Source organism: Scyliorhinus torazame, chromosome 1, assembly GCF_047496885.1.
Source record: "Scyliorhinus torazame isolate Kashiwa2021f chromosome 1, sScyTor2.1, whole genome shotgun sequence".
Lineage (NCBI taxonomy): Eukaryota > Metazoa > Chordata > Chondrichthyes > Carcharhiniformes > Scyliorhinidae > Scyliorhinus > Scyliorhinus torazame.
In genome coordinates this window covers 258525677-258538827 of record NC_092707.1, presented here as the reverse complement: position 1 = coordinate 258538827, position 13151 = coordinate 258525677, and the positions used below count along the sequence as shown (strand labels likewise).

General features: G+C 47.1%; 1 protein-coding gene and 1 non-coding gene across 2 annotated transcripts in view; one reads left to right on the top strand and one right to left on the bottom strand.

Annotated features, from left to right (window-relative positions):
- esr1 (estrogen receptor 1) overlaps positions 1-13151 on the bottom strand; it is a 465450-nt gene that overhangs the window by 351353 nt on the left and 100946 nt on the right. The gene's annotated exons all lie outside the window — the stretch shown is intronic.
- On the top strand, positions 7614-7807 carry LOC140430831 (U2 spliceosomal RNA). The gene has a single exon (XR_011949561.1). It is a non-coding gene; the product is annotated as a U2 spliceosomal RNA (small nuclear RNA).

Below are 13151 nucleotides of genomic sequence, written 5' to 3'. Positions count from 1 at the left end.
AGAAATAGGAGCAGGAACAGGCCATTCAGCCCATCGAGCCTGCTCCGCCAATCATTCAATAAAATCATGACTGATCTACTATCTTACCTGCCCCCTTGACTCCTTGGCCATCAAAAATCTGTCCAGTTCTGCCTCTAATATATTGAATGACCCAGTCTCCATTGCTCACTGGAAAGAGAATTCCAAAGACTCGGAGAGAAGAATTTCCTCCTAATCTCTGCCTTAAATGGGAGATCCCTTATTTTTAAACCATGTCCCTAGGATCTAGAAATGTCCTCTCAGCCTCCACCCCAGTCACGCCCCCTCAGAATCTCATATGTTTCAATACGTTGGTTTTTGTTACTCAACGGTATTGAGGGATATGAGGCAACAGAGTTAGGTCACAGATTAACCATGATCTCATTGAAAGGCAAAACTTGAGGGAATAAATGGAATGCTCCTTGTTTCGATGTTCCAAAGAGTCATGGTACAATGTCATGCATTGGTATCAATATGGTAATCAGGCAAGATTGGTCATTCATCGGTCTATTAAATCAGCAACTAATCATACATTAGTATAATTATATCAGCAATCAGATCCAACATCAAATGATTTCTATAATTGCAACAAAATTAATTGCAATGCCAGAAATTGCTTCTGATTCCTTGTGCAATAATACTAGTTATGACCCAGAATCACATTGCATGTACAACACAGAAATAGGCCATTTCGCCCACCAGATCCATTGTGGTCTTTATACTCCACGTGATCTTCCTACCAACCTCTTCAACCACCAATATATACTTCTATGTACTTCTTTTGTTTTTATCCAGCTTCCCCTTCAATGCCTCATGCCCTTTATCTCAACTACCCCACATTTGATCCATTCTCTGGCATTCCCAATTCGATTTATTCATTACTATCTTATATTAACTGTCCTCAACCCTCCCATAGAATCACGACAAGAGGCCATTTGGCCCATTCAGCCTGCACCAACCCTCCGAAAGAGCAATCTCCCCAGGCCCACTTCTCCGTCCACCCCGCCCTATCCCCATAACCGAACCTGCATATTCCTGGCAATTTAGAAATGCCAATCCACCTAAGAATACATTTGTGGACACCAAGGGGCAATTTATCATGGCCAATCTACCTATCCTGCACATCTTTGGACTGTGGGAGGAAACCGATGCACCCGGAGGAAATCAGTGCAGATGTGGGGTGAAAGTGCAAACTCCACACAGACACCCAAGGCCGGAATTGAACCTCGTCCCTGGCGCTGTGAGGCAGCAGTGCTAACCACCGTGCCGCTCCCACTCAAATAGAGACACTTTCTCGACATCTATGATACGGCAAAGTGTAATAAGAACAAGACCAAAATGACAACTCAGTGTTCCGCCCACCAGCATTTGACTGCAAAAGATAATGCTGAAACATATGCACCCATCTTCAGCCAAAAGTATCAAGTCGGTGATTCATCTTGGTTTCCACTTGGGGGGCCTCACCATCACAGAAACTAAACTGTAATCAATTCAAGTCACTCCACATGATATTAAGAAATGGCAAAGAGCATGAGATAAAGCAAAGTCTATGGGACTCCACAATATGCCAGCTCTAGCGCTAGCCATGACTCGAGTCAAGCTGTACCAGTGAAGCTACAACATTAACATCTGTCTATCAAATTGGACGATTGCCCAGGTATGTCCTGTCCATAAAAAGACAGATTCAGTCATAGAACATAGAGAGAACACAGAACATTACAGTGCAGTGCAGGCCCTTCGGCCCTCGATGTTGCGCCGATCTGTGAAACCACTCTAAAGCCCATCTACACTATTCCCTTATCGTCCATTTGTCTATCCAATGACCATTTGAATGCCCTTAGTGTTGGCGATTCCACTACTGTTGCAGGCAGGGCATTCCACGCCCTTACTACTCTCTGAGTAAAGAACCTACCTCTGACATCTGTCTTATATCTATCTCCCCTCAATTTAAAGCTATGTCCCCTCGTGCTAGTCATCACCATTCAAGGAAAAAGGCTCTCACTCTCCACCCTATCCAATCCTCTGATCATCTTGTATGCCTCAATTAAGTCACCTCTTAACCTTCTTCTCTCTAACGAAAACAGCCTCAAGTCCCTCAGCCTTTCCTCATAAGGGGCAAAATTCTCCGTAATCGGCGCGATGTCCGCCGACTGGCGCCAAAAACGGCGCAAATCAGTCCGGCATCGCACCGCCCCAAAGGTGCGGAATCCTCCGCATCTTGAGCGGCCGAGCCCTCACCTTGAGGGGCTAGGCCCGCACCTGACTGATTTCCGCCCCGCCAGCTGGCGGGAAAGGCCTTTGGTGCCCCGCCAGCTGGCGCAGAAATTACATTGCCGGGCGGCGCATGCGCGGGAGCGTCAGCGGCCGCTCACGGCATCCCCGCGCATGCGCAGTGGAGGGGGTCCTTTCCGCCTCCGCCATGGTGGAGACCATGGCGAAGGCGGAAGGAAAAGAGTGCCCCCACGGCACAGGCCCGCCCGCGGATCGGTGAGCCCTGATCGCGGGCCAGGCCACCGTGGGGGCACCCCCCGGGGCCAGATTGCCCCGCGCCCCCCCAAGGACCCCGCCCGCGCCGCCTTGTCCCACCGGTAAGAGAGGTGATTTAATCCACGCCGGCGGGACAGGCATTCCAGCAGCGGGACTTCGGCCCATCCGGGCCGGAGAATCGCCGGGGGGGGCCCGCCAACCGGCGCGGCGCGATTTCCGCCCCTGCCGAATCTCCGGTGCCAGAGAATTCGGCAACCGGCGTGGGCGGGATTCATGCCAGCCCCCGGCGATTCTCCGACCCGGCGGGGGGTCGGAGAATCCCGCCCATTATCTTCCCTCCATACCAGGCAACATTCTGGTAAATCTCCTCTGCGCCCTTTCCAATGCTTCCACATCCTTCCTATAATGCGACGACCAGAATTGCATGCAATACTCCAAATGCGACCGCACCAGAGTTTTGTACAGCTGCAACATGACCTCATGGCTCCGAAACTCAATCCTTCTACCAATAAAAGCTAACACACCGTACGTCTTCTTAACAACCCTCTCAACCTGAGTGGCAACTTTCAGGGATCTATGTACATGGACACCGAGATCTCTCTGCTCATCCACACTGCCAAGAATCTTACCATTAGCCCAGTACTCTGTCTTCCTGTTACTCCTTCCAAAATGAATCACCTCACACTTTTCTGCATTAAACTCCATTTGCCACCTCTCAGCCCAGCGCTGCAGCTTACCTATGTCCCTCTGTAACTTGTAACATCCTTCCGCACTGTCCACAACGCCACCGACTTTAATGTCATCTGCAGATTTACTCACCCATCCTTCTACGCCCTCCTCCAGGTCATTTATAAAAATGACAAACAGCAGTGGCCCCAAAACAGATCCTTGTGGCACACCACTAGTAACTGGACTCCAGTCTGAACACTTCCCATCAACCACCACCCTTTGTCTTCTTCCAGCTAGCCAATTTCTGATCCAAACTGCTAAATCTCCCTGAATCCCATGCTTCCGTATTTTCTGCAGTAGCTTACCATGGGGAACCTTATCAAACGCTTTACTGAAATCCATATACACCACATCAACTGCTTTACCCTCATCCACCCGTTTGGTCACCTTCTCAAAGAACTCAATAAGGTTTGTGAGGCACGACCTACCCTTCACAAAACCATGTTGACTATCTCTAATCAAATTATTCCTTTCCAGATGATTATACACCCTATCTCTTATAAACCTTTCCAAGATTTTGCCCACAACAGAAGTAAGACTCACTGGTCTATAGTTATCGGGGTTATCTCTACTCCCCTTCTTAAACAAGGGGACAACATTTTCTATCCTCCAGTCTTCTGGCACTATTCCTGTAGACAAAGATGACTTAAAGATCAAAGCCAAAGGCTCAGCAATCTCCTTCCTAGCTTCCCAGAGAATCCTAGGATAAATGCCATCCTGCCCAGGGGACTTATCTATTTTTTCACTTTCCAGAATTGCTAACACCTCCTCCTTATGAACCTCAAGCCCTTCTAGTCTGGTAGCCTGAATCTCAGTATTTTCCTCGACAACATTGTCTTTTTCCTGTGTGAATACTGACAAAAAATATTCATTTAGCACCTCTCCTATCTCCTCGGACTCCAAGCACAACTTCCCACTGCTGTCCTTGACTGGCCCTACTCTTACCCTAGTCATTCTTTTATTCCTGACATATCTATAGAAAGCTTTAGGGTTATCCTTGATCCTACCTGCCAAAGACTTCTCATGTCCCCTCCTGGCTCTTCTTAGCTCTCTTCAGGTCTTTCCTAGCTAACTTGTAACTCTCGAGCGCCCTAACTGAACCTTCATGTCTCATCTTTACATAAGCCTCCTTCTTCCTCTTGACAAGTGTTTCGACTGCCTTAGTAAACCATACAGTGCAGAAGGAGGCCATTCAGCCCATCGAGTCTGTACTGACCCACTTAAACACTCACTTCCACCGTATCCCTGTAATCCAATAACCCCTCCTAACCTTTTTGGACACTAAGGGCAATTTAGCATGGCCAATCCACCTAACCTGCACATCTTTGGACTGGTCAATTTCTGCGCCATCAATCTACTTTCTATCATTAGCCAAGTCATGCAAGGTGTGGTCAAATCTGTATTTTCCAGTGGCACTTACAATAACATGCTCACTGATGCTCAGTTTTGATTCCTCCAGATCCATGCCACTCCAGGCCTCTTCACAGCCTTGGGTCCAAACATGGACATGAATATCAGAGGTGCGGTGAGAGTGACTGCCCTTAATATTAAGACAGCATTTGACCATTCAAGAGGAAAATTAGGCTGAACCCGGAGTTGCATTGTGGCATTCAGGGGTTCTCGTAAAATTGAAGTCACTGGGAATCAGGGGAAAGCTCTTCATTAGCTGGAGTCATAGCCAGCACAAAGAAAGATGGTTGTAAATCATACAATCCCTACAGTGCAGAAGGAGGCTATTCGGCCCATCGAGTCTGCACCAACCCTCTGAAAGAGGCCTCCCCTCCCTCCCCATAACCCCACCTAATCTGCACGTCTTTGGACACGTAAGGGGCAATTTAGCATGGCCAATCCAACTAACATGCACATCTTTGGACACTAAGGGGCAATTTATCATGGCCAACTCCCCGGGGCCAGAAGAAGCTAAGACAACAGCACGGTAGCATAGTGGTTAGTACAATTGCTTCACAGCTCCAGGGTCCCAGGTTCGATTCCGGCTTGGGTCACTGTCCTCCCCGTGTCTGCGTGGGTTTCCTCCGGGTGCTCCGGTTTCCTCTCACAGTCCAAAAATGTGCAGGTTAGGTGGGTTGGCCATGATAAATTGCCCTTAGTGTCCAAAATTGCCCATAGTGTTGGGTGGGGTTACTGGGTTATGGGGATAGGGTGGAGGTGTTGACCTTGGGTAGGGTGCTCTTTCCAAGAGCCGGTGCAGGCACGATGGGCCGAATGGCCTCCTTCTGCACTGCAAATTCTATGATAATCTATGATAAGGCAGACTGACTGTCACCAGGACAGGCCCAGCGATCAGGGAACCACCCCTCTATTGGAGGAAAATCAATACAGATGATTGGGAAAGACCCAATTAGTTGAGGCCAAGTTCAAGGCCCGCCCAAAAGAGCGCGAAGCCCCTTTTCCGTATAAAAGGTATCCCCCAAGGGAGAAACGCTCTCTTTTGGCTTTGGCTCTCAGCGAAGAGAGAGACCAGCCTAGCAGCTGCACCAGACCAAGTAAGTTCCAAGTCAACGCACGCTACGAGATAGACGCTCCTAGTTGCTACCCTGTAAACAGCTCAACCCAGCCGGCGCGGAACCGAGCAACGGCCATTGTTCCTCTGACTGAATGGGCGCCCAAAGCTAAGTATAGGCTTTAGTAATAGTGGTAATTTAGTTTTTAGAGTTTATGCATGAGTAGATTTGACTGTGAGTAAATAAATGAGCATTGCTTTTGAACTTACTAACTGGTGTATCGAGTCATTGATCAGTATTCGGTTCTGAACCTTGTGGCGGTGTCGAAAGATACCTGGCGACTCTTGAGCAAACGTGATTAAACAGAGCCAAATTAAGAGCCAACCAAAAGTTAGCAACAAAACCCACACTGACACAGGGAGAACGTGCAAACTCCACAGCCATCGAAGGCCAAAATTGAACCCGGGTCCCTGGCACTGTGAGGCAGCAGTGCTAACCGCTGTGCCACCATGTGACTGTTGGAGGTCAATTATCTCAGCCCCAGTATGTCATTGCAGGAGTTCCCCAGGGTAATATCTGAGGCCCATTCACCTTAGGCTGCTTCATCAATTACCTTCTCTACATCATGAAGCCAAAAGCACATGAGTTTGATTCCCGGCAAATACAAGGCAATGAAGTCAAAAGCAATGATGTTTGCTGATGATTGTACAATGTTACATATGAACATACGAACAAGGAGCAGAAGTAGGCCATTCGTCCCCCGAGCCTTCTCTGCTATTCAATAAGATCATAGCTGATCTAATTGTAACTTCCACCCCACATTCCTGCCGACCCCCGATAACCTTTCACTCCATTGTTAATCAAGGATCCATCCACCTCTGCATTGAAATATTCAAAACTCAGCTTCCGCTGCCTTTTGAGGAAGAGAGTTCCAGAGACTCACAACCATCAGAGAAAAAAACTTTTAAACTGGAGGCCTGTGACCAGCGTCGTGAATCAGGGATCGGTGCTGGGTCCACTGTTATTTGTTATATTTATTAATGATTTGGATGAGAATGTCGGAGGTATGGTTAGTAAGTTTGCAGATGACATCAATATTGGTGGCATAGTGGATAGTGAAGAAGGTTATATAAGATTGCAACAGGAACTTGACCAATTGGGCCAGTGGGCCGATGAATGGCAGATGGAGTTTAATTTGGATAAATGTGAGGTGATGCATTTTGGTAGATCAAATCGGGGCAGGACTTACTCAGTTAATGGAAGGGAGTTGAGGAGAGTTACAGAACAAAGGGATCTAGGGGTACAGGTTCATAGCTCCTTGAAGGTGGAGTCGCAGGGGGACAGGGTGGTGAAGAAGGCATTCAGCAAGCTAGGTATTATTGGTCAGAATATTGAATACAGGAGTTGGGACGTCTTGCTGAAGTTGTACAAGACATTGGTAAGACCACACAGGGAATACTGTGTTCAGTTCTGGTCACCTTATTATAGGATGGATATTGTTAAATTAGAAAGAGTGCAGAAGAGATTTACAAGGCTGTTACAAGGACTTGATGGTCTGAGTTATAAGGAGTGACTGGATAGGCTGGGACTTTTTTCCCTGGAGCGTAGGAGGCTTAGGGGTGATCTTAAAGAGGTCTATTAAATAATGAGGAGCATAGATAAGGTACATAGTCAACATCTTTTCCAAAGGTAGAGGAGTCTAGGACTAGAGGGAGAGAGATACAAAAGAGACCAGAGGGGAAATTTCTTCACACAGAGGGTGGTGAGCATCTGGAACGAGCTGCCAGAGGCAGTGGGAGAGGCAGGTACACTTTTGTCCTTTAAAAAGCAGTTAGACAGTTACATGGGCAGGGTGGGTATAGAGGGATATGGGCCAAATGCGGGCAAGTGGAACTAGCTAAGTGATAAAGCTGGGCTATCGCTTCTCGGCCTTTTGGCTAAGATCAAGTGTAGTATCTGCTTGGCCTTTTGGCTCAGATTTGATAAGTCTCTCTTGTGGGGACCATGAATTGGATTCAATTTGAATTGGTTTTTGGAGCAGGCAAGGAGCTGGATTAGGGGTTTGCCCCTGTCCACACTCTGAGCCCTGGCTTGGTAACTCAGAAACAGTAATAAAAAAGACGACAGGCTGGGCTGAAGGGCCTGTTTCCAAGATTGGAATCGAACCCGAGTCCCTGGCGTTGTGAGGCAGCAGTGCTCATCACTGTGCAATGGCATTACCATTGTTGAACCCCAAAACTACTTCAACAGCACCCCAAACACATGACTGCTACCAGGTGGAAGAGCAAGGGCAATTGATAGATAAGAGTATCACCATCTTCTAGCTCTCTTCCAAATCAAACACCATTGTTACACCTATGAAATTTATAAGATTGTCATATTTTGAGACGGTGTCTTTAATTTAGGAAAAAAATGAAAGGAGTCATATGACCTGTTCTGAAGTATGCCTGACAACAGACCTACCTGAGGTAGCTATTAAGGTTTAATGGGAGGCGGCATGGTGGTGCAGTGGTTAGCACTGCTGCCTACAGTGCTGAGGACCCGCCCAGGTCTCTGTCCGTGTGGAGTTTGCACATTCTCCCCATGGGCTGGATTCTCCGGTTCTGAGGGTAAGTGCCGGCGCCAATGGAGGAGCTGTGGTGTTCCACAACGGGAAAATTGGCGCCAAACCCTCACCTATTATGGGCAGTACGGTAGCATTGTGGATAGCACAATTGCTTCACAGCTCCAGGGTCCCAGGTTCGATTCCAGCTTGGGTCATTGTGCGGAGACTGCACATCCTCCCCGTGTGTGCGTGGGTTTCCTCCGGGTGCTCCGGTTTCCTCCCACAGTCCAAAGATGTGCCGGTTAGGTGGATTGGCCATGATAAATTGCCCTTAGTGTCCAAAATTGCCCTTAGTGTTGGGTGGGGTTACTGGGTTATGGGGATAGGGTGGAGGTGTTGACCTTGGGTAGGGTGCTCTTTCCAAGAGCCGGTGCAGACTCGATGGGCCGAATGGCCTCCTTCTGCACTGTAAATTCTATGAAATCTATGAAATCTATTCCGGTACCGATGAGGGGCTAGCACCGGCGCTGCGTGAAACACCCGGCAAATTCCATAATAATTGACCACACGAAGAAAGGACTTAAGCTCGCCGACATTTTTGGGTGCGGGGCTGTCTCGTATGGCCTTGACCTTTTCTGCCACTGGGTGGAATCCTGTCATACCAATGCAAAATCCTAAGTACCTCACTTCTGAGGTGGATTCCTGCATCATGAAACCTCTTCAGTACCTCCTCTATCAATAACTCCCACAAATCCTGATCAACCGATCAGGTTTAAGGACAGGGGCCATCGGCACCTCCCACTCCCCAGCTTGATTATACCCAGCTCTCCCAATCTCTTTAGGTCTGCTTCAACCTTCTGATGCAATGCATATGGCACTGACCTCGTTCCAAAGAACTTGCCTGTCAAATCTGGATTGACATATATCTTGGATTCTACACCCTTAATTCAGCCCAATTCTTTGTGGAAGACATCTTCATACCTCCTTAAGACATCTTGGAGGACGCCATTGGATATTTTGAAGATTTCCAGCAAGTTGAGCCCAATATTCCGTCATTACCAGCCTCTTCCCAACAGACTGGGTCTGTATCCTTGCATGACAACCAAAGGCAGATTAACTTCCTGGCCTCTACAAGCCACTGCGGTGTTGGCTGTTCCGAGGATCTTCAAAATCTCCCCGGTCAAAATCGCTTATTGTCACAGGTAGGCTTCAAATGAAGTTACTCTGAAAAGCCCCTAGTCGCCACATTCCGGCACCAGTTCGGGGAGGCTGGAACGGGAATTGAACAGTGCTGCTGGCCTGCCTTGGTCTGCTTTCAAAGCCAACGATTTAGCCCTGTGCTAAACCAGCCCCTTGTCGAAAGCTTGGCTGTAGTACTCTTCTGGTTTCTGTTTGGTAGTCATGCATTGCTCACATTATATCAGCAATGACAGTCGCATCATTTCATCAGTAATCAGGTAGAGTATTAAACAACAGTATGATCGCATCAACAATAATTGAAACAATTTGATCATTTGATCAGCAAATGGGATACAACCACTTGTATCAGTGCATCATGGGAACAAATTGAATTAACCATATGTTAGGATTTTACATTAGAAATCTTACAGAATCAGGTTAAAGTCCAACAGGTTTATTTGGAATCACTAGCTTTCGGAGCGCAGCTCCTTCATCAGGTGAGTGACCCGAGACTCACCTAATGAAGGAGTTTCGCTCCGAAAGCTAGTGATTCCAAATAAACCTGTTGGACGTTTTTTGAAATAAATTTCGAGTACCCAATTCATTTTTTTCCAATTAGGGGCACTTTAGTGTGGCCAATCCACCTAACCTGCACATCTTTTGGGTTGTGGGGGCGAAACCCACACAAACACGGGGAGAATGTACAAACTCCACACGGACAGTGACCCAGAGCGGGATTTAACTTGCGACGGTTCGGCACCGTGAGGCAGCAGTGCTAACCACTGCACCACCATGCTGCCCTGAACCTGTTGGACTTTAATCTGGTGTTCTAAGACTTCTTACTGTGCCCACTCCAGTCCAACCACCGGCATCTCCATATTAGAAATCAGAAGTGGTTGGTCAGACATTGCTATCAATGCATCAACAACCAAATGGAGTATAAAACTTTGTTCTCTCATTACATCAGCAATGAGATCAAACCACAATATTATTGTATCAGCAACAATTCACACACTGTGACAATTAAATCAGCACTCTGCTACAAGACGCAGATATCTGGTATGATTGCTTCAAAAATCAGAGCTGAAAATCAAACACTGGATTCATGACATCAGCAAACAGCCGCTATCTGTCATGCATTCGTATCAATACATCAGCAATGCAGCCATGCATGTGTGTAATTAGTTATGCATCGGTGTCAATCAGCAAATGACCAAACATTGGTGTCATGATATCAACCAGCAAAACTAATGCAACACTGAAATATATCAGAATTCAAGTGCAGTTGGACATGTCTATCACTGTATTGGTATAATGATTTCAGAAATCGGGGGAATTGTCAAATTTTCATAAAATTTCATCACAATCAGAGGGAATGAAGTCAAACATTGATATCATTGCATGAAATGTCAAACGTTAGTGCAATCATATCAGCAAGACGTCATGCATTGTTACCAGTGGAAATCAGAGACAGTCATATATTGTTAACATTAGCAACAAGAAACAAACAGTCAGACATTGGTATCCTTATATTAGGTACAGTCAGATATGAGTATATTATATCAGAAAACAGTTGCAAAATGTCACCTGGCATCATTATTCCAGCAATGAGATCCAATCAAAAAGACACTGATCCCATTGTTTTGGAAGTAGGCACAATGGGCTTGATTTAACCGAATGGGAACTATGTCCCATAGTGAGCGTGCATAGCCTCGTGTTACCCGGCAGTCACAAGCACTGAAACATACAACGTATCTAACCAGAATAGACACGTGGACTCAGCGGGGACCGCACAGCCGAGACCGCACTTAGTCCCCCGTTTTCTGCACTGCGGAACCCCGTTCGCCGAAACTCCTCAGTGCAGGGAGAGATCGGGATGCCACTTTTAAATGGGTCCCTGATCTCGCGGGTCCCTGACGCAACCCCCGAATCGCCCCCCAAGTCCCAACTCACTAAGGCCCCCCCTCACCTGTGCAGGGCACCCCCCTGCCTGATCATCGTCGCACACAAAATGCCAGCTTGGCACCTTGGCAGTGCCAGCCTGGCACCTGGGGGCATGCACCTACAGCCTCCAATCCTCCAGGAGACCCCCATTAGTGCTGTTCCACCTGGTCCCCGTTTGTGGACAACAGTTTTTTTTTCAAAAAATATACTTTATTCCTAAAATCTATCATAAACATTACAGAACATTTCGAATTGTCTTGACTGTACATTTCCATCAGAGTTACACATTCCGTTGACTTTCTTCCATTCAATTTTGATAACCTTACACACATATCGCTCTTTACGTTACAATTCCTTCTTAAATATTTACATTGTCATGTTTGTTTTATACATTGGAGTGTTGGTGGCCCAGACCGAGGGGGGTTTACACTGTTACCCGTCCCTCGGTGTACATTTGCTGGAAAGACCTTACACAGTGGTCTTTCCCCATTGCGCCTTGGCGGCAGCTGCCCCAAGCTTGAGTGCGTCCCTCAGCACGTAGTCCTGGACCTTGGAATGTGCCAGTCTGCAACACTCGATCGAGGACAGCTCTTTGCACTGGAAGATCAGCAAGTTTCGGGCAGACCAAAGAGCGTCTTTCACCGAGTTGATGATCTTCCAGCAGCAGTTGATGTTTGTCTCGGTGTGTGTCCCTGGAAACAGTCCGTAGAGCACAGAGTCCTGTGTCACAGAGCTGCTCGGGATGAACCTTGACAAATTCCACTGCATCTCTCTCCAGACCTTCTTTGCAAAGGCACATTCCACAAGAAGATGGGTGACCGTCTCATTTCCCCCACAGTCACTCCGAGGGCAGCGTGCAACGGTGCTGAGCCTTCGGGTGTACATGAAGACTTTGACGGGGAGGGCCCTTCTCACCACCAGCCAAGCTAGGTCGTAGTGCTTGTTTGACAGTTCTGGTGATGAGACATTCTGCCAGATGACTCTGACAGTCATTTTTTTTTCAAAAAATATACTTTATTCATAAAATCTATCATAAACATTACAGAACATTTCGAATTGTCTTGACTGTACATTTCCATCAGAGTTACACATTCCCTTGACTTTCTTCCATTCAATTTTGATAACATTACACACATATCGCCTTTACGTTACAATTCCTTCTTAAACATTTACATTGTCATGTTTCTTTTATACATTGGAGTGTTAATGACCCAGACCGAGAGGGGTTTACACTGTTACCCGCCCCTCAGTGTACATTTGCTGGTAAGACCTTACACAGTGGTCTTTCCCAACAGTACTGAACAGCGCTCACCCGAGGTCTCCAAGGCGAAGGGGATAGATCCCAATGCCTTGGTTACCTCTGGGAACTGCATATTAAAGTGAGACTAGCTGCCTTGCTCTAATATGCAATTTTCCGAAAAGCAATCCCACCCAAGTTGGCCGCAATTCACATTGCGATGTCTCTTGAGACCTAACGCAATCTCGCGAGGGGTGGCGAGCCGGTTAGATCCCAGGGCAGGACCTCCCATCATTTATCAGCCACGTTTTCGGGTGCAGTGTATCCAGTAGATTGCGCCCAACAAGTCATGCGTTGCCATCATTATATAAGCTATCAGACGTCACAGGTCAGACGTCGGTAGCAATTCATCAGGAATCAGATAAAAGCAGTTTTTCCTTGGCATCACTCGAATCAGCAGGCACGTGTTGGTAAGCAAACACTGCAATGTCAATCATTGGTATCATCATGTCAGCAATCAGATACATTCATTACTATTATGTCAGAAATC